At 42.0% G+C, this 24,769-nt stretch overlaps 1 protein-coding gene and 1 long non-coding RNA gene across 3 annotated transcripts in view; one reads left to right on the plus strand and one right to left on the minus strand.

The window, feature by feature from the left end:
- Positions 1–6,812, minus strand: part of LOC122461982 — a 29,769-nt gene extending 22,957 nt beyond the window's left edge. For both annotated transcript variants that reach the window (XR_006284296.1, XR_006284295.1), the window contains exons 1-2: positions 6,591–6,812; positions 5,877–6,066 (exon numbers count right to left, since the gene is read on the minus strand). This is a non-coding gene — a long non-coding RNA (uncharacterized LOC122461982). The remainder of the gene's footprint in view (positions 1–5,876; positions 6,067–6,590) is intronic.
- Positions 1–24,769, plus strand: part of MTNR1B (melatonin receptor 1B) — a 50,813-nt gene that overhangs the window by 24,309 nt on the left and 1,735 nt on the right. The gene's annotated exons all lie outside the window — the stretch shown is intronic.

Consider the following 24,769-nt stretch of genomic DNA (forward strand, 5'->3'; position numbering starts at 1 on the left):
ACTCAGAACTTCTGCAAATCAAGGTGCAAGGGTTCTCAAGCTGAGCACCCAATAATCCTAGAAAACAATCGGTGGGAACTTTTTGGCTTAGTTGGGTAGGCCCCACGTAACAGACAGCATGTGCTAGAGATTACATGCTGCTACTTTTTCGACTAGCAGTAAGGTTCCCCCACCCCAATCATATAGATTCAGAAATTCTACAGCCAGAAGGGACCATTAGAGAATCACCACTGACTTCTTGTATCCCTCAGGCCATAGGCCACTTACCCCTGGATTGAGCCCATATATTAGCCCTCCCTGGTCCTGAGCTGGAAAGATGGGTTCTAAAGGGACTGTTGCTCATATCCTCTGCTTCCCCAATCTTCTCTGATGACTAGTAGGAATTTGCCCTTCATTATCTCTGGCCGAACTATTTATTGCCAATTATGAACGGCAAATAATTCCTGGCTGAATATTCTCATAGGCTAGTGCTGGAATAGGGGTGCTGAGCCTGCTGCTGGACCCCTTGGTTTGAAGTGGTTTCCATCCAATACAGGGTTTACAGTTTGGTTCCTGCACCTCTGAATATTCTTGTTAAGTCTTGTGCAACTTTTGGTATTTGTGAACATTTTCACAAATACCAACCTCTCCTCTGTCTGAATACTTGCAAACATGAACCCACTAATTATATCAAACCAACTCAGTGCTTTAACGCACAAAGAAAGTTTTACTCTTCAACCAGCTATGCTTCCAGAGTGTGAGATTGTCCTTTCTGAAAGAGGGCAGAATATAGATTGTCTTCTAAACTTGGGCAATATTGCATTCCAATGTACAGTAAAAAGCATAATTTCCTTTGACAAAAACCAGAAACTAAAGGAAGGGAGCAGAGAAAGCTGAGGTGCATTATCAGACTCAAGGGTTTCTGTGAATGTAGCAGAGGAAGAACTAGCCCAGACACACAAAATAAATTCATATTTATGAGGCCTAAACAGCACAGTAAAGTTTTGTGAATAGACCAGACTTTTCGACCACTGAAAACTTCTTAATTTGATTGTTTGCTTCCAGACTGAGGCCTGTTATAGTTGGTCCAAACTTGTTTTCAGTGGGTATTTTTAAGGCTAACAAAATAACATACCACAAAATTCTATACATTCCTCTTTTTATAGAAGGAGGATAATACAAATGACAGGAGAGCATAAGAATGAAAATAGCTTAGTTGGTTATTGGTGGGATCTGACTAGAATACATCTGTGGTGTTTTATAAATTGGTTATATTTCCCCCTTTTGTCAGCAGTAGATGAGTTTTTCATATTTGTGATACTTCACATAGGTTTCCTATTATTTGTTGGTTGAAGTAATGGATTATTTCAAGTGAAGAAAATTATGAAGAAAACTTCATGACAAGTGGCAGTTCTCTAGAAATGAAAATGCACATTGTAACCATATGGGCTATGCTGACGGCTAGATTGTGACTAGCCCTCAGTGTGGAGGCAGGGGAGTAAGGGTTCCTCCCCTTGCTAATGGGATTTTATAACTCAGTGCTGCTGGGGCTGGAAATGCAGGAGCTGAATATCATCTCTCCCCTCAAGGAGTAAGTGGAGTTATGAATACATCCTCCCCATCAAGTTTCTGTCAGCAGAGCTGGCTGGCTATGCAGGGGGAGTATGCAGTAGTCTGAAACAGAGTGCTGTAAAATGATGTGCACTCCAGTGCAATAGGTGAATCCCAGGAGGAAACAGCCCAGATCAGCAGCATATTTAGAAGCCTAACTCCCATTGATTTCAATGGGAATTAAAGTGCCTAAACATCTTTGAGGATCTGTGCCAATGCCTCTGAGCAGTAATAATGATGTATAGTGCCTCTTGGTGCTCCCTCTGGGGCGGTGTTCCTATGCACTGCCCTTTATTCAAGGCTGTGCCTAAGGGCATGAGCTAGCCCTACATGGAGGGCAGTGTTGACTAATGGCTAGAGTACTAAACTGGGACTCAGGAGACCAGAGTACAATTCCTGGCTCTACCACTGGCCTGCTGGGTGATTTTGGGGAAGTCAGTTCACCTTTCTGTGCCTCAGTTTCTCATCTATAAAATGGGGAAAAGGATCCTGTGCTTGGAGATCTGATGAAAAGTGCTATATAATAGAGAATAATAATAATAATAATAATAATATCTAAGCTCAACATAAGCAGATTCTATAGGAATTCTTTTATTTATAGGGGAAAAAGAAAAATGGACATAAAATTTGTCTTTATAGGCCAAATTTTGTCACTCTTACTCATGTTCAGTAGCATTTATTCCAACAAGAGATCCTACTGAGCACAGTGGGACAACTCATATGTTTAACAGCTGCTCTATGTAAGTAAAGGCTGTAGAATTGGGCCCAGAATTATCACACTATTAGAGTCTGAATGGTTACAAAACAGTAGTGACAGTAAATATATTGTTAAAGATTCTTGCATTGAACTCTGCTTATAAATTTATTCAGGGTACCTCTTAGGTGTGTCCTAAGTTTTCAGCGGCACAGGGAGCTGAGGAAGCCTAGTACCTCTAAGGACCAGATCAGATGGTTTGTCTGTTCTGGAAACCACAAACCACCACACACTTTTTACGTGTTGCCTTCCTGTGTTAGTTGGTACAATTTATTATGTCAATTTTAGCTGAAACACAAGGTGGCACTATAGAGTCATATTCATTATTAATACGGACTGATTTCACCATGGGACACTGCATCTGGGCAATGTTACATATTTAGGGGGTCACAAATCTTGTGCCTGATTAGCTTTTTAGCCATGGAGCAGCACAGAAGTTGCTTTTATACCCGAGATACATTATAAAAAAATTCAGACTTGGGAACCAGCACAGAAACAACTCTCACCTATAGTACTGTCCTTACTCTTTTTCTGTAATTAAGAAGGATGGAGCAGGAATTCTGTCCACCCAATCATATTAAAGTATGCTACAAAGTCCTCCCTCTGTCATACCTACGCTTTCAGAACATGAAGGATCCAGTCCTCTTCTGAATGCAAAACTCCCATTGAAGCAATTAAGATGCATAACACATGCAGGATCAGTTCTCAAAAATATTTCCCCCTTCCCGACTCTTGTTCTGCACACAGAACTTCCAGCCATATCAGAGGGATTTCAATTGAGAGATCCGGGGGACAATTTTACTCACCAAGTATTTAAAGTTTCTTCTAAAGATGTGTCTACTAACAGTAAATACCCTCTATAGGCCATGGATCAAGGACAAAGCCCTCTGCCTTACCTTTGAGATACCAAAAAATAAAAAAGGTATTGATCCACAAAAGCTCAGAGGTGATGCAGCAGTCTCTGTGAAAATATCTAGACTGTCACTTTATATAAGATCAATCTTCTGCAGTTTCACCCAAAAAATATTTTTGGCCATGAGAAAGTAGCAACAACATTAGGGCGTTGCTACCTTTAAATTTTAGTGTGTAAAACAAACCCACCCACCCACACTTTCTAGGAGAATTATGCTAACACTTCTGTTCACAGTACATTACTTAACATAAGGATTAACTCATGTCCAGAGTAGTTCAAAAAATACCCTAGGTATTGATCCATGGTATATCTACTTTGTACTAGAGAATCTAAATTTCAAACTATGAGAGATCTAATCCTATGCTCCACCTGCAGACCAGGGCCAATCCTACTGGCTTTTTTCCTACTCAAATGAACAGAGTTTTGCCTGAATATGGCTGGCAGAGTTTCTCCTCTTTAATGTATTGACAAAAAAGAAGAATGAGACCATGTATTGTGGCTTGGTTAGACTCAAACATTACAGATTTAAACCAAGAGCCAACATCAAATGGATCTTGAAATTACCATCTTTTTTTTCCCCTCAAATTCGAAGAAGCCAATACCAAACAAGAAAGTCAGGCCTGCAGACAGGTGCAAGGCAGCTCTTCACTCGCACAGCTCATCTCATGACTGAGCCCTGTAGCAGCACCAGGATTAGCCTAGGGTCTAGCTGAGCCATCAGGATTATGGCTATTGGTGGCCCAGTGTTGGTTAGGGAAATTGAGTCTGTTCAGCCAAAATAAGAGTGACCCTTCTGCCAGGTGCCAATGACCGCCACAAGGCCAGGGTTAGATCTGTGGAGGGATTCTTTTTGAAAAGAGAAAAGTCCCCACCCAGAGCTGTATCAGTACATCTGGCTCTGGGAAATTAAATCACAACTTCCAAATTAAATCATATCTTCCTGGGGGGAGGGGTCTTCCCTACTTGCAAGCATTCAGAAGTCCTTGGGAACATGAAACCATAAATAATTTGGGGAAAAAAAGAAGAGCAAACAAAAGCAAAACACAATAACTATATATATTTACATACAAGGCTTTACTCCTGGGAGAATTCTGCACATTTTGTCAGAATAACCCAATATAATCACATCAGTTTCTATTATTTTGGTCATTTATTTCAAAATACCTGCCAGCAAGTATGTCTAACAATACAGGCAACAAAAAAAGATTCCCCCAGGAGTAAAGAGTTAAAGAAACCTCTGCATCCACATGGATCCTCACTGCGGGATCAAGATATAGGTTACCCTGGAGTAGGAGATGGGGAGGAAGGCAGAGAGCAAGTTAGTCAGTTGAGAGAATGCATTAGCTTAGTGAAGTCTGTCCCCAGTCTCTTCGAAGGACAGGTGAGGGTGCTCCCTGCTTCTCGGAGGGCAAATGGATCCCAAAATCCACTTGCTGCTCCTAGCCCCCTACCCTTCTTCAGCTCCCCCTCTCTCAGATCCTTGCTCCAGGAACTATCCCCCTTCAGGTGCTCCTCCCACACTCCCTGCCCCCTCCTTCAGGGCACAGCCCTTTGCCCTCACCTCTCCCGTCCCCTGGAGATTGACTCCCCTTTCCCACCCCTCGGCTCCAAGATCTCCCCAGCACTGAGGATCCTCTGCTTCTCCCCTCCAACCACTGGGGACCCTCTGCTTCTCCCCATGCACTCCCACCACAGTCCCTTATGCACTCTCCTCCCACCCTGACTGACCTCTTCCTTGCTTGCCCCACCCCCAGAGGCGTAGCGCAGCAGAGGAAACTGACCATGGGAGTCACAGTCGGAAAACCCCGACTCATGGAGGAGGGGATCTGCCTGTGTGGTGCTGCAGGTAAGAGCTCCGCCTGGGGTGCAGCCATGAGCAGACCTCTGGTTCAAAACTCATGGGGGGTAGGTACCCCCCTGCTCTTGCTAAATGGCACCCTTGGCCAAGGCTCCCTGTAACTTCCCCATAGCTGCTTGTGTCAACCCCATGCCTCTGCAGGGTGGGTGCATCAGCAGAGGCAAAGGGTACGCACTGCCTCCCCACTGGCTGCAGAGGTGGAGAATTACCCTGCAGCCTTTCCCTAGGGGCACAGATTTGACAGTGAGACTGTGCAAGGGCCAGACCTGCCCCAGCAACACCCCAGGGCTCTGTCCCTCTGTACCAGGTGCACTGCGATAGCAAGGGAGAGAGAGTCTTGCATGCCTAGCCTTGTCCCACCATAGGTGGTGATTTACATCTCTCCCAGCTGTTCCCAATGCCAGAACTGCTGCACCCACTTGGGAACGCTGACCCGTCTTGGGGCTTCCCTTTGCTTTCCCCATCAGACTATTATTCTGCAGGAAAACAAAAACAAAAATCTGTGTGGCATATGAATTCTGCAGGTGCGCAGTATCACAGAATTCGCTCCAGAAGTGACAGGGGAAAGAAACCCTAAACAATGGCCAAACCCTCAGTTCCATTGTGTCAACTGTCCAGCTTGTTGTGGTCCAGAACTCTTGGTCATAAACAAACTCACTCATTCATTGTTTGAAAGAAACTTGGTGATGGTCAGGAGGTGGCTCTCCTTGTCCACTCCCATGAATTACATACCACACAATCGCATTCTGATTTATAGCTACCTCATCCAGTTCTGTGACATCAGCTCTGCCACTGCTGTTCTGGTGGGGCCCTGTCACGTAGTCAGCTCTCCACCACCACTTGCCCAGTCAGGCTTCGCTGGGAAGTCAGTTCTGCATCATGGCTGTTTGTGGAGTGTAGTCCAGTCAAATCAAATCACTCCACTCAAGATTCAGAATCTTGAATAGAAACCTACAAAATGAGCCTTTTTGATGAAGCCCCTACTCCTTGGGAGAAAAAATTCCTGGTATCTCAGACAGAGCTCTCTGGTCTCTTACGGAGCTTGAATCCCATTCCCAAACCAGAGTTCACGATCTATAAGGTCAGGGTGACCAATATACTCTAGGGCATATTTTGCACCACTCCTGTGCCTTTTCCGAAGATCAGTCACAGTAACAATCTATTAGCATGTATACAACAACACAGACATATTCCAATTAAAAAAAAATCACAAAAAACCCCACAATATGTGGAACTAATGGTAAGAAATAATGTAATTTGTGTAATGAGGGTGGCCAGGGGTAGCTTTCCCCCTATAGAGGTTGCAGACAGTTCCATCCCTCTACACTATCTAGGTCTGGGGGTTGCACAAACCTAATCTCAAAACCTCAAACTAGTTTTTATATGTTTACAGGAGTTAACCCTGTTCCCATCTATCTGTATGCTTCTTAGTTCTGGCCAGGAATAGAACCAGGAACACAAAATACAGCTCTTACCTTATCAATGAACTGGCTATGCCTAAGAAGTTCATTGCTATGCCAGGGTCCACACTTGCAAATCACATGGGTCTTTAGTCAGGGGACTACAAGATGTCTTCATCTTCTGGTAGGGACTTTCATTTATTATCTTGCTTCTACAGGATAAAGGGCACGTGGAGCTATATCATCTACAACACATAACAACCCAGCTACCTGCTGAATTCTGGTTAGAAAGCAGAAATTCTCCCTTGATTTCTTTCTCCTTGAACACAAGCCTGATCTTTTATAAACCTTTGATTACAGAACAAAGCTCAGCTGCCCTAGTTAACACGCGGCTTAGCTGGGGATCCAGCTGCTTTCCTTCAGCTTCAATGAGCTCAAATTAGAATCTACGGTTGGGATTTAACCCCAATCTCCCTAGCCCACAGCTTCTCCTAGAGCAGCAGGCACTCTCAGTGTCCAAGCTAACAGATGCTAGATTTAAACAACTCCAGTTTCCTCAAGCCCACCTGCATTGCTGGCCAGTTTGGCAATGTTTCTGCTTAGTGGTAAATGTCATGACAATAAGAATCTCCTTTTGGGATGCTAACGGACTTGCACACCCCATTAGAAACTAGCAGAGTAAGCTTTGGATGAGTATTCTGAGATCCACCCATCATAAGCTTTGACTCATGCTGCAGATGTTTGCAAACCAATGCCAGAACTAGCATATACTTCTTTAGATGCAGGGCACCCTGATATGAGGTAATAAGTATTTCAGAAAAACATCAAAACATGGGTGAACTGCTTTTATTCCACTTGCTACATTTGCTATTAGGGAAGTTCAGCAGAGTAGCAGAATAACTTTGATCCTTTCTAATAAATAAAAGTTTCCTTTAAGAAATGTCTCCATTTTGGGTATCACTAACTAGCCTTTTACTTCCTGGCTGCAGCTAGATTGCCCTGGCTACTTCCCTTGGCATGTCAGACCTTTTCTCAGGCTTTTTCCTACCTGAGGTTGCTAGTGGGTTGCTTCTTAGCTCTATTTTGAGAAGAGGTCTATTCTTTTAAAAGTTGTAGAAACTTTTGGTTGGATAGAAACTATGGGTTGGGGTTTTCCTTTGTTTGTTTCCAAATTTTATGCACATGCCTTGAACTTTCACAATTTAGTGCATGTTAGCTATACCATGTGTTTTCAGTGTTTCACATTCTTGTTAAACAAACATATAACAGTCTTTACTGAAGTAAGAACCTGTCAAAACTCTATACCCCCATTTATTACTCTATCTTTTATTGGTGAAGATCTTGTTCCCTTAAATTAGTACTTCTCAATTTTCCACTGGTCTGGAGTTCAGATGCTTTTCTGGACCTCATTAGTTGAGAAATCTGGGTGAAAAACTTGCCAGATTTTGCTAGTAAGATTTCCTGTAAGACCTGGTTTAGGTCAGGTTGGAAGTACTGTGAGAATAGCTTCTCACAGGATTTCTACTTTAGGATAAGTGGCTTTTATTTCCTTATACTTCTATTATTTAATGGCCTGATCCAATGCCATTTGAAGTCAATGGGAATTCTTCCACTGACTTTCATGGACATTGGACTAGGCCAAATTTAGATTGATATAATCAGCTAAATGCAACCAAGTTGATAAAAGGAAATAATTTTTCCTCGCTCACAATTTTAATAGTCAGAAACAAATACTGTCAAGAGGGTCTTCCACATTAAGTCCAAAGCCCATATCTTGTTGATCTTTGTTCAAGATGGAAGATGTCTCAGCAAAAGAAGAGTTTTGTGCAGATTTACCAGCTTACCTCATAGGAAGCCTGCAGGATGATTGGGACCATAAAACATATGTTTTATTTTCCCTGTTTTATTGGGATACAGGAACGCTATAAAAGTTTAAATTCATGTTGTATGTGTGTTATATATTTACCACTTGTTGAAGAACAAGAAATCATTTCCTATGCTTAGTGGCTGCACAGGTAATTTATGGGAGCTATAAAACTTTACATCCCTGACAAAATACATCCCTCATTTGTCTAGCTAGCTGGAAAATCAACTCAGAATATGTTTTGATACATCAGCCAAAGCTAGAATCCTGGTAGTGTCCTTCCAAAATTCTCTCTTGTTATACACTGTGGGTGAAAGGATTTAAACCAATCTTGTAGAAGAATAAACAAAGCATTCACAACAGGTGAAAACCCTTCATCCATAATATCTAATCCTTGTTTAAGTGTATGTTAGATACACCAAACTGTGAACATATTGTAAGCATCTCTGGCACTCTCAGTCTGCCATTTTGACATATTTTCTAAGATGTTTTTCTATCAATTTAACACCTTCAGTGAATTCCTGGTTCTACTGAAGACAATGTCAAAACTCCCAATTACTTTATTAGGGTCAGAATTTCACCCTTTATCATTCCTCTCCCCCCTTTCTCTGTCACGGAGGACAATACTATCTCCCTGTCACTCAGGCCCATAACCTGGGATGACAGGGATTTATATAGTGGCATTATGATATTTACTGTCTTATTATTTATCTGTTTCCTAATAGTTCTGTTCGCTTTTCTGATTGCTGCTGCACATTGAGTGGATGTTTTCAGAGAACTATCCACAATGACTCCAATATGTCTTTCTTGAGTGGCAACAACTAATTTAGACCCCATCATTTTATATGTATAGTTGTGATTATGCTTTCCAATGTGCATTACTTTGCATTTAGCAACATTAAATGTCATCTGCCATTTTGTTGCCCAGTCACCCAGTTTTGAGAGATCCTTTTGTAGCTCTTCGCAGTCTGCCTGGGTCTTAACTATCTTTAGTAATTTTGTATCATCTGCAAATTTGCCACCTCACTGTTTACCCCTTTTTCCAGATCATTTATGAATATGTTGAATAGGACTGGTCCCAGAACAGACCCCTGGGGGACACCACTATTTACCTCTCTCAATTCTGAAAACTGACCATTTATACCTACCCATTGTTTCCTATCTTTTAACCAGTTACCAATCCATGAGAGCACCTTCCCTCTTATCCCGTGGCAGCTTACTTTGCATAAGAGCCTTTGGTGAGGGACCTTGTCAAAGGCTTTCTGAAAATCTAAGTACACTATATCCACTGGATCTGCTTGGTCCACATGCTTGTTGACCCCCTCAAAGAATTCTAGTAGATTTCCCTTTTCTAAAATCATGTTGACTCTTCCTCAACAAATTATGTTCATCTGTATGTCTGACAATATTGTTCTGTATTTCAACCCATTTGCCCGATACTGAAGTCAGGCTTACAGGCCTGTAATTGCCGGGATTTCTTCTGGAGCCCTTTTTAAAAATTGGCATCACATTAGTTAGCCTCAGTCATCTAATACAAAAGCTGATTTAAATGATAGGTTACAAATTACAGTTAGTAGTTCTGCAATTTCACATTTGAGTTCCTTCAGAACTCTTGGGTGAATACCATCTGGTCCTGGTGACTTATTGCTGTTTAATTTATCAATTTGTTCCAAAACCTCCTCTAATGATACCTCAATCTGGGACAGTTCCTCAGATCTGTTACCTAAAAAGAATGGCTCAGGGTTGGGAATCTTCTTCACATCCTCAGCCATGAAAACTGATGCAAAGAATTCATTTAATTTCTCCGCAATGGCCTTATCATCCTTGAGTGCTCCTTTAGCACCTCGATCGTCCAGTGGCCCCACTGGTTGTTTAGCAGGCTCCCTGCTTCTGATGTAATTTAAAAAAAAATTGCTATTACTTTTTGAGTTTTTGGTTGACTGTTCATCAAATTCTTTTTTGGCCTTCCTAATTGTATTTTTAAACTTCATTTGCCAGTGTTTATGCTCCTTTCTATTTTCCTCACTAGGATTTAACTTCCACTTTTTAAAGGATGCCTTTTTGCCTCTCATTGCTTCTTTTACTTTGTTTTTTAGCCACGGTGACTCTTTTTTGGTTCTCTTACTATGTTTTTTAATTTGGGATATACATTTAAGTTGAGCCTCTATTATGGTGTCTTTAAAAAGTTTCCACACAGCTTGCAGAGATTTCACTTTTGGCATTGTACCCTTTAATTTCTGTTTAACTGACCTCCTCATTTTTGTGTAGTTGCCATTCATTGTAGCTCATTGTGTTGTTACAAAACAATGTAAAACTTCAGAGCCTACAAGTCCACTCAGTCCTACTTCTTGTTCAGCCAATTGCTAAGACAAACAAGTTTGTTTACATTTACAGGAGATAATGCTGCCCTCTTCTTATTTACAATGTCACCAGAAAGTGAGAATAGGTATTTGCATGGCCCTTTTGTAGCTGGCATTGCAAAGTATTTACGTGCTAGATATTCTAAACATTCATATGCCCCTTCATGCTTCGGCCACCATTCCAGAGGACATGCTTCCATGCTGATGATGCTCGTTAAAAAAATAATGCGTTAATTCAGTTTGTGACTGAACTCTTTGGGTGAGAACTGTATGTCCCCTGTTCTTTTTTACCCGCATTCTGCCATGTATTTCATGTTATAGCAGTCTCAGATGATGACCCAGCACGTTGTTTCATTTTAAGAACACTTTCACTGCAGATTTCACAAAACGCAAAGAAAGTACCAATGTGAGATTTCTAAAGATAGCTACAGCACTTGACCCAAGGTTTAGGAATCTGAAGTGCCTTCCAAAATCTGAGAGGGATGAGGTATGGAGCATGCTTTCAGAAGTCTTAAAAGAATAACAATCCAATGTGGAAACTACAGAACCTGAACCACCAAAAAAAAAAAAATCAACCTTGTGCTGGTGGCATCTGACTCAGTTAATGAAAATGAGCATGCATTGGTCTGCACTCCTTTGGATTGTTATTGAGTAGAACCCGTCATCAGCATGGATGCATGTCCTCTGGAATAGTGGTGGAAGCATGAAGGGACACATGAACCTTTAGCGCATCTGGCACATAAATATCTTGCAATGCCAGCTACAACAGTGCCATGCTAATGCCTGTTCTCGCTTTCAGGTGACATTGTAAACAAAAAGCGGGCAGAATTATCTTTTGCAAATGTAAACAAACTTGTTTGTCTGAGTGATTGGCTGAACAAGAAGTAGGATTGAGTGGACTTGCAAACTCTAAAATTTTACATTATTTTATTTTTGAATGCAGGTTTTTCTGTACATAATTCTACATTTGTAAGTTCAACTTTTATGATAAAGAGATTGCACTACAGTACTTGTATTAAGTGAATTGAAAAATAATATATCTTTTGATTTTTACAGTGCAAATACTTGTAATCAAAAATAAATATAAAGTGAGCACTGTACACTTTGTATCCTGTGTTGTAATTGAAACCAATATATTTGAAAATGTAGAAAACATCCAAAAATATTTAAATGGCATTCTATTATTGTTTAACAGTGGGATTAATCGCACGATTAATGGCGATTAGTTTTCTTAATTGCAATTAATTTTTTTAATCACTGGACAGTCCTAATTCAAACTTGAACAGGTGCAGAGAAGGGCTACTAGGATGATCCAAGAAATAGAAAACTACCTTATGAAAGGACACTCAAAGAGCGTGGCTTGTTTAGCCTAATCAAAGAAGTCTGAGGGGAGATATGATTGCTCTCTCTAAATACATCAGAGGGATAAATACCAGGGAGGAAGATGAGTTATTTAAGTTAAGCGCCAATGTGGACACAAGAACAAATGGATATAAACTGGCCATCAACAAGTTTAGGCTTGAAATTAGGTGAAGGGGTTTCTAATTATCAGAGGACTGAAGTTTTAGAACAGCTTTCCAAGGGAGCAGTGGGGGCAGAAAATCTAACTGGCTTCAAGACTAAGCTTGATGCGTTTATGGAGGGGATGGTATGATGGGACTGCTTGCGATGGCATGTGGCCCATTGGCAACTGCCAGTAGCAAAAATCCCCAATAGCTGGAGACAGGACACTTGATGGGGAGGGCTCGGAGTTACTACAGAGAATTCTTTCCCAGGTATCTGCCTGGTGGGTCTTGCCCACATACTCAGGGTCTAACTGATCGCCATAGTTGGGGTCAGGAAGGAATTTTCTCCTGGTCAGATTGGCTGAGACCCTGGGGGATTTTTTTTGTCTTCCTCTGCAGCATGTGGCATGGGTCACTTGCAGGTTTAAACTAGTGGTTTAAATGGTGAATGGTGAATTCTCTGTAACTTGAAGTCTTTAAACCATGATTTCAGGACTTCAGTAATTCAGCCAGAGGTTAGGGGTCTATTTCAGGAAAAGGTGGGTGAGGTTCTGTGGCCTGCAATGTGCAGGAGGTCAGACTAGATGATCACGCTGGTCCCTTCTGACCTTAAAGTCTATGAGTCTATAATAAAAATATATAAAACAATAAAATAATGTCAATTTGAAACTAAAGAAATAGAAAAAGGTTTTAAAAAAACCCAAATGATTTTAAGTACTCCCATTTTGGGGTGCCCAACTTTAAACACCTTCATGGGACCTACTTTTCCCACAGAGGGTGCTTAGCATTTAAAAATCCTGGCCTTAATAAAAAGTTTGTTCTTTAATTTCTCAGCATAGTCATTTAAATGCTGTCAGAGATTAAGGACCTGTCTATGTGGGAACATCCAGGAAAATTAATCTGAATTAACTAAAGGGGTGAATTTGAAGTGTATTGGTTAAATCACATTAAAACCCTGTGTGAACCCTCTCATTAAGAAGTAAAGTGGCCTTAATTCACTTCCAAAGTGAATTAAACTATACTACATTAAGGCCACTTTAATTCTGAATAACAGCATTCACACAGGGATTTAATGTGGTTTAACTAATCCACTTCAAATTCTCACCTTTAGTTACTTTGGATTAACTTTCCTGTATGTCCAACTGTAGACAAACCCTAAATGATATCCCATTTACTGTGATTATGAAGTTGGATTAAAAACAATATGCACAGACATTCACACCAAAAAACATATACATTCCTGTCATGCTATCAAATCTGGGGTACAAACTGGATGATTGTGCACACGGATTGGTAAATAAACGTTCATTTGCCTCTCTGTACACACAAATGTTAGATTTTAATGCACAATAGGTGCATGTACATTGCTGCACCCAGGGCTGATCATTTGGCTCTCAATAGCCGTAACTCACCACTGACTGGTGCATATGTGCTTTATTCAGTATGAAGTCATTTTATCATGTAGCTTTCAATGAGGCAGCTGTGTTTCTGATCAGTAAGCACTATCTTTTAGCAAATGTAGCTGATGGAATTGAAATCTAGGAACCCATTACCATGGGTACATTGTAAGGATGAAATAATCATCCCAACTACCTGAGCATAGTGTGGCTTCAGACTTGCTGGAGAGAGCAAAGTGTGGTTCCTGCACTAAATTGGTAATTTTCTTATAGATAAGACCCATGCTAGAGGCTGCCTCATAGGCATATTAAGGAACATTTGCTTGCTTAGAGAACTTCAAAGATATCACAGTCCTTTGATTTCCAAAAGTTTAGATCAGGGGTTGGCAACCTATGGCACACGTGCCAAAGATGGCGCACGAGCTGATTTTTAATGGCACGCTGCTGCCTGCTGGGTCTCAGCTGCTAGCCCTGCTCAGCCCGCTGCCGAACCCAGGCCGGAGGCAGGCTGAGCGGGACCGGCGGCCGGAACCCTGGCAAGCAGCAGCGTGCCATTAAAAATCCTGCCCACCTCAGCCTGCTCCCCCCCTGAGGGGGCAGGGTGAAGAAGCTTGGTCCTGCTGGCTGCTGCTGCAGGGCAGGCAAGCTCCCCCCTCCCCAGCCTCTTCCCCCAGTGCGCTGGGTTCCTGCCCCGCCTCCTCCTCTCCCTCCCTGCTGCCGATCAGCTGATGGCCCTTGCGAGGGACGGGGAGAAGCGGAGCCGCAGCACGCTCCCGGCTCCGGGGAGGAGGCGGAGAAGAGGTGGGGACGGGGTCTTGGGGAAGGGAGTGGAATCAGGGCATACACCTCTGCCCTGACCCCTACACTCCCCAACACACACTCACAGCCCTCTGCCCTGATCCCTGCAACCCCACACACCCCAACCTCCTGCCCTGACCCCTGCACCCTCCCACGACCCCAGCCCTGACTCCAGCACCCCACACACATACCTAGCCCCCCCACACCCTATGCCCTGACTCCTGCACTCCCTCACATGCCCCCTGCCCTGACTCCTGCACCCCCCACACATAGCCAGACCCCCCACAGCCCATGCCCTGACTCTTGCACCCCCACATTCCCACCCCCACCCTGAGCACCAAATGGAAGCTCCTGCATCCCCCTCCTCCACATTCCCACCTGCACCCCTTGCACCAAATGGGAGCTGCCCAGGTAAGAGCTCCAGACCAAAACCTCCTGCCCCAACCCTGAGCCCCCTTCCTCATTCAAGGTCCTGGCCAGATCCTACACCCCAACCCCCAGCTTGCTCCTTCACCCCCAGCCCTGTGTCAGTGCACTCCCACCCTCAGCTCAGTGCAGAGAGAGAGAGAGAGGAAGAGAATGAGCTAGAACCAGGGAGAAGGTAGGTACCCACTCTATGTGGTCAGGGCCGGGATCCCAGTCCGGCAGTGGGCTGAGCGGGGCTGGCAGCTGGGACCCTGGCTGGCAGGAGCCGGTGGATGGAACCCAGACCGTCAGCGGGCTGAGTGGCAGTGGGCTGAGCTACTCAGCCCACTGCCGGTCTGGGGTCCTGGCCGCCAACCCGCTCAGCCTGCTGCTGGTCTGGGGTTCTGACTGCTGGCCCCTTGCCAGCCGGGGTCCCGGCCGCAGGCCCCACTCACCCTGCTGCTGGCTTAGGTGAACGGAACCCCAGGCTGGCAGCGGGCTGAGCGGGTTGGCGGTGTAAAATCAGCATTTTAATTTAATTTTAAATGAAGCTTCTTAAACATTTTGAAAACCTTGTTTACTTTACATACGACAATAGTTTAGTTATATAATATATAGACTTATACAGAGAGACCTTCTAAAAATGTTAAAAATGTATTACTGGCACGTGAAACCTTAAATTAAAGTGAATAAATGAAAACTCGGCACACCACTTCTGAAAGGTTGCCGACCCCTGGTTTAGATTATTTATACATTAGAAAAGGTTTTCTTTGCTTTTTCAAACTACTCGTTGCAATAATATAACAATTTAGGACCATATTCTGCACTCACCTCCACAAAAGACAAGACTCTGGCCCTTATATTGCAATGAGTAGTCTGACAAAGCACAGAAAGCATTCTGTCAGGCTTTTACACTTTGTCTCTCCTAAAATGCAGTACACATTATGCACCAATGTCACATTATTTTCTTGATCAGTTTGGAATGGCCTTATTCATCCTAGGTGGCATTTTCAAAAGGTCCACATGCATTTAGGAGCACAAATCCCATTGACTTTCTGCATCTTTTCAGGGAGCTTTTTATATCTGATTTCTATTCCTACATGTAAGCGCTATGCACCTTGCTATGATTAAAAACTAGTTTTTCTTGGATGCTGCTTATGCAGTATTAGAGCTTGTCGAAAATTTCCCATCTAAGTATTTCCTCAGCAGAAAATAGCTTCTTGACTAAACAGAAATATTTATCAAATATTTTCCACTTTCCTGAAAGGTTTTCTTTTTTGAATAAAGACTTCACTTTTCAGTCACTGAAAGGTGAAATTTTTCTTTTAAACTGAACCATTTCCATTTTTTTGACAAAAACCTGAAAATATTTGAAGAAAAATTTTGTTGAAAATTAAAAAAAAAATTGTTTTAATCACAATGTTTCATAGGGATAAATCATTTCCCAGACATCTCAACCTAGCCTCACCCTCTCCACAGTGCAGCTTTAGCTGATAACTCTGAAATCAGACTTGCATTTAATTAGCTATTACTAAGGTTTCTCCGTCCATGCCCCCTCCAGGACTAGAGACAGATTGATCCCTTGAAAGACGTCAGTAAGACAAATACTGAGTATATTCATGGATCTCACAGATGTTCTCACAAGGAGAGAAGGCTTGATGCCACTGCTGCAGCAGCACCACCACCTGCTTTTCTGGATTACCTTTAAACAGCGTTTAATAAAAAGCTGCACCTGTAAGTGTGTGTGAAAGGTAAATGATTTAATTATATGGGGAAGATCTCCTGATGGCTAGAAGCCAGGTAGAATTTTCTGAAAGTAATAGGCGATTCCTTTAGCTGAATTGAGATATGTGCCTGGTTGATGTTTAAGGGGATTTATGGACATTTAATCTGTGTTGTCATGGATTAAATTTTCTCTCCCCAAAAGATATCACAATGTGCGGAAAATGTGGTGAAGCTACTTACTACCATGAAGCACATACACCATGGTGAGATCCTCCCCACCCTGCTCTGTCCCCTCTATGCCAAGTAAAAAGGGTGGAGTGGAGTAAAGGCAGGGCCGGATTAAGACCTTTAGAGGCCCTAAGCACTGAAAAGATTATGGTGCCCCCCCATATGTAATTCAAAATAAAAACAATACTATACCGTAAAATAAAATTTTATTTTTTGAAATGACATAAAACTTACATGTATGCTGAAATTAAAATAGCTTCTTTCTAGCTTCTTTCTGATTGCAAAATTCTGGATGAGTTCATCAAAGCTGACTTAACGAAGCATGTCTGCTTCCATACACAACAGGGAAAGTGAATCAAGTCTGTTCTGACACGTTGTTCTCTGAGGGTTTTTTATTCTTTTCAGCTAAGGAAAAGAGTGTTCTGCGGAGCAGTTAGTAATCATCAATGTTAGAAAAATACATAGTGCGATCTCTACATTTGGAAATACACATTGTATTCCCTCTTTCAATATTGTGTCATGAAGATCAATGTGACTGAATTTCATTTTTCCTGTTTCATTAAACTTTGCGCGCATATAACAGTGGAAGTGCCATACTTCTTCACAGAGATTCATGTTCAAGTCAACAGGGTATGAGTCAACTAGCTTTTGGGAACCTTGTGAATATTGTTCGTAAGATAAATCCATATTCTTTAGAAAAGAAAATCTACTTGATGCTTCTTTGTATACTTCACTTCTCCTCTTCATACGAGCTTCAAGTGTATCAATTATAGCATAGTAAGTAGATATGCAAAATTTATCTCTAGGATTCAATGCTGATCCTGTTTCTGTTGCACTGCTATCATTTGCTTGTTGTTTCCTGATTCGCTTGCGGGACTGGGCTTCTTTGTAATTAGTATCAAGCAAGATATCTTTTGATATGTCTTCAGATCTTTTGAAATCATTCCTCAAAGTGTGTAAGTGGTCTGCTAATGATTGACAGAGGTCTGCACATGTTTTCAAATCCAATTCTTTTTCTTGGAGAGCTTGTTTTGTGTGGTAAAAGTGTTGTAAAATTTCATTCCATATGGTCAACATGAATACAAACTCTAGTTCTTGCATCTTGTTTGCAATGTTTTCTGCCTCTCGTATAGTTTCTCCCTTTTGTGATTGGTGTTCAGCTATACTTTCTAATGCATCCACAATCTTTGAGTAGGACTCCAGAATTGCACTTGTTGCCACTGCATGTGCCTCCCAGCGAGTATTACAAAGAGATTTCAACACACGATCATTGCCCAAATATGTTTTAAGAACTTCCCATCGGTGTGTTGAGGCAGAGAAAAATGTATAAAGTAACTGGACTGTTGAGAAAAATCGTACTGCCACTGGACAACAATCAACAGCACTGCGGCCAACAAGATTGAGAGAGTGTGCGCAGCACATGGTATGAATATGGCATATTTGTTCTGTTCTAAAAGCTTCTTTTTGTGGGCAATATCGTATTTGTTTGTCATTGGTAAAAGTCCAACGTGATTTCTCATATGGCCCAGTGTGGCATTGATAGTCCTTTGGTCCACGATAGCTCAGTGGTTTGAGCACTGGCCTGCTAAAGCCAGGGTTGTGAGTTCAATCCTTGAGGGGGCCATTTAGGGATCGGGGAAAAAAATTGGGGATTGGTCCTGCTTTGAGCAGGAGGTTGGACTAGATGATCTCCTTAGGTCCCTTCCAACTCTGATATTTTATGATTCTATCCAGTAAGCTACATCATCGGTACTGAAATCAACCCACATACCAGGATCTTTTCTCCTATTATTTACAGCATGAGCAGGTTCAGTCTCTGACATATCCACACCTTCTAGAACAATGTCTGTTTTACCACCAGCAGTAGGATGATCAGTTACAGTCTCTGACACATCCACATATTCTGGAATGGTGTTTGTTTCACCAATAGAAGAAGGGTCAGTCTCTGAAACACCTACAGATTTTGGAATGCTGTCTGTGCTACTGAGAGAAGATGTTGCTTCTGATGGATTCGCTTTGAAAAATGATGTCAGCTTTGGAAGATTTTGGAAAATTTCACTAGTTTTTTGTTTCTTTTCTTCTGCCAGTTTATGTTTCTGTGCTCCACTCAGTTGCTTACGTTTCATCCTGCCCCTTATCTCAGTTATCTGAACTTAAAAAAAAAATTACACAACGTACACTATTTTTATATATATATATAATATATATATGAGAAAAAACGAATCAAGTACATATAACTCAGAAGAATATATCAATAATAAAACATAAATGTATTGCAAATACATGACAGGATCTGATTTCCTCACATTATTTTGATCTACGTTATTAGGACACCCCCCTGGTTTAGGTGGGGATAAGTAATACAAAGAGAACAGAAAAATGGGGGAAGAGTGTGTAGTGGATTGTAAGGAAGTCTAACAACGTTCTGATTTTTCCCGTGATGACTACTTGGATGCTTTTTTTTGAAATATCAAATTTAAAAAAAAATCTCATTTTTTTGGTGCCCCCTGCTTTGCTGGTGCCCTAAGCATGTGCTTAGTCTCCCTACTGGGTAATCAGCCCTGAGTAAAGGGGCCCTAAACCCCCTACATCTGACTTGTGGAGGATTCCCCCAGCCCAGGCACTGCAGAAGACAACCATAAGGCTGCCTTTTGAGGACTTCTTCACAATCCCAATGTAAGGTGCATACCAGGAATGGAGCTGGGGGCAGGAAGAGAGTTTTGGGGTGGGTCTGAGGAGATTCTGGGAAGCTGCCATAGATTTGACTCCTAGGGCTATCTAAATGATGCCAGGGGCTCTCCAGCCATGAGAGCAACTCAGGATTGGGAGGGCAGGAAGCTATCTTAAAGTCATTTTAACCCCTGCCCCCCCATCCTCATTTTGAGTTCTGGACTCTACCTCTTAGAGATACAGTACAGAAAAAGGGATCCAACAGTCTCAAAGAAAATTATTCCAACACTCTACTGAGTTTTGGAATGAACAATGGACATCAAGGTGTTTGTGCATCCTGGGAATCATAAAGCAGGCAGGACCTGGCCCTGCAAAGTGCTGCCAAATTTATAGCAAGGAGCTCCCTCTGCATTAGTCTTGAGGTAAGCCAGTCTCCTCTCATTGCAGACCACCTGTGCTGGCTGTGGTGGGAAGGTAGAATCATAGGGTTAGAGGGGACTGCAAGGCTCATCTAGTCTAACCACCTGCCAAAATGCAGGATTTGTTTTGTCTAAACCATCCATGACAGATGGCTATCCAGCCTCCTTTTGAAAATCTCCAGAAAAGAAGCTTCCACAACCTCCTTAGGCAGTCTGTTCCATTGTCCTATTGTTCTTACAGTTAAGAAGTTATCCTTGAGATTTAATATAAATCTGCTATGCTGCAGTTTGAACCCATTGCCTCTTTTCCTGTCCTCTGTGGTAAAAAGAGAACAATGTTTCTCCATCTTTTTTATGGCAGCCTTTCAGTATCTGAAGACTGCTATCATATCCCCCATTAATCTCCTCTTTTCCAAACTAAACAAGCCGAGTTCCTTCAGCCTTTGCTCAGATGGCTTGCATTCCATCCCTTTGATCATCTGTGTCACTCACCTCTGGATCTATTCCAGTTTCTCTATATCCTTTCTATACACTGGTGACCAAAATTGGATACACTACTCCAGCAGAGGCCTAAGTAGTACCGAGTAGAGCAGTACTATCACTTCCCATGACTTGCATGCTATGCCTCTGTTAATGCAACCTAAAATTGCATTTTTTTGCAACAGTTTCGCATTGCTAACTCATGTTGAGATTGTGTTCCGCTACAACTCCCAGATCCTTCTCAGCAGTGCTGCTGTCAAGCCAGTTATCCCCCATTCTGTATTAGTGCATTTGGTTTTTCTTCCCCAGATGTAGCACCTTACATTTGTCTTTGTTGAATTTTGTTTCATTGTCTATAGCCCAGGTCTCCAATTTCTAGAGATCCCTCTGAATTTTAGCTCTATCCTCCAAAGTGTTTGCAGCCTGTCCTAGCTTTGTGTCATCTGCCAATTTAAACAGTATGCTCTCTATACCTACATTAGGTCATTAATAAAGATTTAAACAAGACTGGACCCAGAACAGATCCCTGTTGAACCCCATTTGAGACCTCCCTCCAATCCGACATCATTCCATTAATAGTTACTCTTTGCAGTTGTTTAACCAAATATGTAGCCACTTACTGGCAGTTCTGTCAAGCCCGCATTTCTCCAGCGTACTTATCTGAATGTCATGTGGGACTGTGTCAAAACCACTGATGAAGTCTAAGTATATTATATCCACTACATTCGCCCTATCCACCAAATCAGTTAGCCTGTCAACGAAGGAAATCAAGCTAGTCTGGCATGATTTGTTCTTGGTAAATCCATGCTGGCTGCTAGTGATTACCCCTCCACTTTCCAGCTATTCGCAAATTGAATGTTTTATACATTGCTTGAGTAGCTTCCCAGGTATCAAAGTCAGACTGACTGGTCTATAGTTCCCCAGTTCCTCCTTTCCCCGCTTTTTAAAGATGGGCACTATATTAGTAGCCCTTCTCTGGTCTTATGGGACCTTGCCTGTCATCCATGAGTTTGTAAGTATTATTGCCGAGATTTCTTCAGCTAATTCCTTCAGTACCGTTGGGTGAATAGCATCTGGCCCTGCTGATTTGAATTTATTCAAATGGGTCAGAAGATCTCTGACATATTCTTAACTTACTGTGATCTGCATCCCTTCCCCTTTATTGTCTATGGTAACTTCACTAGTCATCTGGTCACATTATTTTTTGTGAGAAGACTGAAGCAAAGTAGGCATTGAGCGGCTCTGCCTTTCTATCATCTTCCATTACCAGCTCACCTTCTCCATTGAGCAGTGGACCCATACCATCCTAGATCTTGCTTTTTGTCTGACATATTTGAAGGACCCCTTCCTGTTGTTTCTAACATTTCTTGCCAGCTGTAACTCATTCTTTGCCTTAGCGTTCCTAATTTTGTCCCTATGTGCTTGCACTATTCCCATGTATACCTCCTTGGTCACATGCCCCTCCTTCCATTTCCTGTATGTATCCCTTTTGGTTTTGGATAGCTAAAAAGCTCCTTGAGCAGCCACATTAGCCTCCTGTGGCTCTTTTTATCTTTCCCCTGCGTTGGAATAACTTGATCTTGAGCCTCTAGTATTACGTATTTTAAGAACTGACAGCCCCCTTCGACTCCTTTTCTTCTTAATTGGTCTTCCCCTGGGACCTTGCCTACTATTTCTCTGAGTTGGTTGAAATCCACCTTTCTGAAATCCTGTGTCCATGTTTTGCTGTTCTCATGTCCTTCTTTCCATAGAATCTTGAATTCTATCAGATCATGATCACTTCCTCCCAAGTTCCTGACCACTTTCATGTTTGTAGCTAATTCATCCCTGTTGGTCAAAACCAGATCCAAAATGGATGACCCCCTAGTTGTTTCCTCAACTTTCTGAATCAGAAAGCTTTCCCCTACACATGCTAAGAATTTGCAGGATATATTATATTTTGCTGCAATAGTCTTCCAATATATATCATTGAATTTAATATCCCCCATTAATACTAGCTCATGTGTTAGCTAATTTTATTAACTGTTTATAGAATTACTCATCCACTTTCTCTTTCTGATTTGGTGGTCTATAATAGACTCCCACCATAACATCACTACTGTTCTTTTCCCTTGTTATCCTCACCCACAGACTTAGTAGGTCTGTGACTCACTTGCCCTTGGACCTCAGAATAAGTGTATTCATTCTTGACATACAGCACAACATCTCCTCCTTTTTTCTTATACGTATCCTTTTGGAACAAGCTATATTACTCAATGCAGGTACTCCAATCATGGGAGTTGTTCCACCAAGTCTCTGTCATGCCAATTAAGTCATAATTTTTGTTGTCAGACGCCACCAGTGTGGTGCTCTGCTCTGTTCAATGTTGATAACAGTTGTCCGTGTGCATGTGTTCCCTCTGTGTGCTGCCCCGGCTCTGCAGATTGCTGGCACAGCAGACCCTGAGAGAACCCCCATGTCCACAGACTCCGATAAGGTACGAAGGCACCTGGCCAGGTTTATTGTCAAACCAAGCACAGTAATAGCTTCCAGCAGACTCTACAGGACATACTACGAATATGTGCCCCCTGACAATGGACACAGCTCAGTCAGTGGTGGGACACTCCACTGCCCCCTAGGCCGGACAAAGACATCCACTCAGGGATGCATTCTTATATACAGGTACAAACAAGTTACGCATCATTCTGGACATATTGCGGTGCAACCCCTCTACGTAGCAAGGTTCCGCCTCTCACCTTATACATGTTGGTTCGAACAAAACAACTCTATCCATCATATTACCCTTTTGCCCCTGTCTTTAGGATGGGTCAGCCTGTTCCTTGTTATGTGTGTGGAATGTGCAAGTATTGGAGTGTTCTGGTATCTAGTGTCCAGTACCTTTTAGGTACGTATATTTTTGCAACATCAGCCCTTTCCTTGCCAGCTTCTGTGAGCAGGGCCTGCCTCTGGCTCACAGCTTAACTTTGCTTTATGTTAGCAAAGTCTTGACCATTACTTTAGTTCAGGCCTTAGGCTTCATACCGGGCCTCTGATATAAGGGTTTATGTTTCAGGGCCTCATCTTACTACAATTTTCTTCATATACTATGACTTTCAGTTCATCTTGCTTCTTCCCCATACTCCTTGCAATCGCATACAGGCATCGAAGATACTTTGCAGATTACCCTCTTGCTTTTCTTTTTGCCTTTTGAATGCAGTTGTTATTTCTAGACCCTTCTTCAGCAATTAGCCCCTTTCCCTTGTCTTTGTTACTTGACTATAGATACACATTGGCTGTATTTTTGTCACCATCCACCATTGGACCTAGTTTAAAACTCTCATCAGGTTAGCCAGACAATGTCCAAGGATGCTCTTCCTAGTATTAGATAGATAGAGCCCATCCCAGCACAGTAATCCTCTTTTCTGGAACATCAGCTTGTTGTTGAAGAAGCCAAAGCCCATTTGCCGACACCACCGGTGTAACCACACATTTACTTCCGCGATTTGATGGTTTCTGCCCAGGCCTTTTCCTTCAACAGAGAGGATGGACGAGAACACCACTTGTGTTGGACGAGAACACCAAACTCTTTTATCCTTCTTCCCAGATCCATGTAGACTGCAGTGATCTGTTCAAGGTCCTTCTTGGTAGTATCGTAAGTCTCCCTTCCCTCATGTGAAGGGGTTGATGGAAGAAGATCTCCCTTTGAGTAGAGGGGAGTAGCAGAGCTCCATATTCCTTCTGTATGGTTAAGGTATATTTGCTAAAGTGTGTGGAGAAATTTGTATGGGCACTGGTCTTGCCATTATTTCTGAGTGTTGAATCCTGCAGAGGACTAAGCACTATAGACCAGACTCAGCAATGTACTTAAGCATATGGTTTATTTATATGCCTAAAATTAAGCATGTACATAGGTGTGTCACTGGATCAGGAACAAAATGCTCGGCATCTTCCAGGATTGAGCCCTTAATTCTTCACTGTAAATGAACACCAGATTTATGCCCACACGTAATTTTAAAATACACTGGTCTTTTTCACAATTACATTCACAGTTTAAAGGATTTTTTTTTTTTTACTAGTACTATATGGATTTCAATAAAAACAAGCAAACAGCCAAGCTAAGAACATCTTTTATGTTTCCTGAATGCCAGAAACCTAATATTAGTAACTCTCCTATTATATTACTTTGGGAAGTTGCTAGGAAGGTATTTGGTATTCTTCCCACAAAATCAATGGAACCACTATTTAGTGTAACGTATTTCACATTTCAAATATAAATTTTGATGTCTTACTGTTTTATACAGGAAGGTTTTATAGATACAGTTCAGAAACTTCAAATAGATGAAAAGGGTATTATTTAGAGAGAGACAATAAGTCTCACTTTTATTGTTGAAGTTTCTTTTAATATCAAAAATAGAAAATAATCT

This window comes from Chelonia mydas, chromosome 1 (genome assembly GCF_015237465.2).
Source record: "Chelonia mydas isolate rCheMyd1 chromosome 1, rCheMyd1.pri.v2, whole genome shotgun sequence".
NCBI classification, from domain to species: Eukaryota; Metazoa; Chordata; order Testudines; family Cheloniidae; genus Chelonia; species Chelonia mydas.